Source organism: Pteropus vampyrus, unplaced genomic scaffold (assembly GCF_000151845.1).
Source record: "Pteropus vampyrus isolate Shadow unplaced genomic scaffold, Pvam_2.0 Scaffold70, whole genome shotgun sequence".
Taxonomy (NCBI): domain Eukaryota; kingdom Metazoa; phylum Chordata; class Mammalia; order Chiroptera; family Pteropodidae; genus Pteropus; species Pteropus vampyrus.
In genome coordinates, this window is record NW_011888851.1 from 5,921,272 (window position 1) to 5,923,328 (window position 2,057).

Below are 2,057 nucleotides of genomic sequence, written 5' to 3' on the forward strand. Positions count from 1 at the left end.
AGGGAGGGAGGGAGGGAGGGAGGGAGGGAGGGAGGAAGAAGGAATGAATTACATAGAGGAGGGATGTACTATTACTATCCCCATTTACAGCTGAGGAAACTGGGTTTAGGAAAGTTAAGTTACTTGCCCAAGACCACCCTGGGTTTGAATTCAAGAATCTAACATGAGTGTTGGTACCTTTAACCACTGAACTATGTTGCCATGCTGATGGAATGTAGGATTGTGAGCGATGTCCCATGCATACTTCTCACCCAATATCACATGTATAGATAATGATCCAGTCAATCATTCTACCTGGGAGCATTGGGGCAAGAGACTTAAGCAAGAGAATAAAGGTTTCAACCTTCAGATTTAAGAAGTGATTTAGAAAATTAATTTAAAGCCTCCACAAAGCTTTTGTTGTACCATGAAGGAATTCAGGAAAACTTTAAGTGTATGAGAAAATTAGCTCTGCATTTGAAAATAATTTTCTTCTCTGATTATTAATTTTCACAAATCTAAGCTACTCCAGATGTCAGCTCTACAAACTACTACTTTATAGTATTTCCTGCTATTGTAACTCATTACATAATAATTTGTCTACCTAGTCGGTAGATAGTAGACTTAAGAACAGAATGAGTATGCAATAATTATTTATTGAGTGAATCAATGTTTTTCTTAAAAACATATCTTTTTGCATTTTTTGCAACCTATTTAAAGTGATTAAAGTGATTAATATAAATAATTATATTATTAGCTGCTGCTGTGTATCAAAATTTGATACTGAGAACTTACACTGTAAAAAGTTATGCTTAATCCATGTTAACTTATCAGAGGAATTTAATATCACATTGACTTGTATATGTCTGTGTTTCTTGTGGAATTTCATTTCTATTAATAAGTTTGTCTACCAGACTACTTTTGCCCCCAATGTTTTGTGTAGTCGGTTTTAAATTTGACACTGGTGGGTAGGAAGGAGTCAAATCATTAAGATCTCAAACTGCTTGAGAACATAGTAATTAAGCTCCGAGTAAAATGACCCAGGACCTGTCTGTCCTTAATAAATCCATTCTTTAAAAAATTTTCTTCTCCCTAAAATATATAATTAATATAACATAGTTATGTTAATTTCTCCCCAAAAATTTCTGGTGAAATTTTCAGGATTCTTTTTACCCCGCAATTCTGGTTCTTCATCACCTAGGCAGACAAGATTCTTATTAAATTTACACAGATGCTTAACGAGCCAAATGTCTGATGAAAACTGAAGAGACTTTTATTTTCTTAGGGTTTTTTAATGATTGCTTTCTCAAATGCATGTCTGTTTTATTGTTTTTGTTTTTGTTTTTTTTCTGAGCAAGCCCTCTCTCTACATCTATCAATCTCTTAATGCAAAATTTCAGCTGCAGGATTGTAAAGGACTGAGAATTTCCAAGGTGAGAATTGGCCAAGGGCTTAAATACCTCAGTACTTTTTTTTTTTTAGTTTCAAATATACAGTGCTTTGGTTAGACATTTATGTAGTTTATAAAACAATCCCCCTAATTTATCTTTCTCTGGCTCTCCACCTAGCCATTACATTAATGCTAACTGCATTCCTTATGCCTTGCTCCCCATCCCTGTGACCATCTATCATCTACTAATTTGTACTTCTTTAACCCTTCACCCAATTCCCCCAGTCCCCCAACCCGCCACCCCACCCCGTTCATCACCAGATTTTCCTGTATATTTATGAATCTGTTTTTGATTAGTTTGTTCTTTTTGTTCCTTAGATCATCTCTGAAAGGAAAACGGCACCAAGTGTCTTTGTGAGTTTGCCTTGAGGGAGTCTCACTGACCCTTCGCTGGAAGAAGTGCAGATTGGCCAGCTGGTGTTCTCCCAAGATCTTTTTCCCCAAACTTTTCCTTTGAAAAATTTTAAACCTACAGAAAAGTTGAAAAAATAGTTCAGTAAATACTTACAAATCTTTCATATAGGTTAACAAATTGTTAATATTTCCATGTTCCAAATATTCCAAAGAATATTTTCTTTCTCTTTATATATCTATATACTTATAGATGTACACACATTTATACACTCTG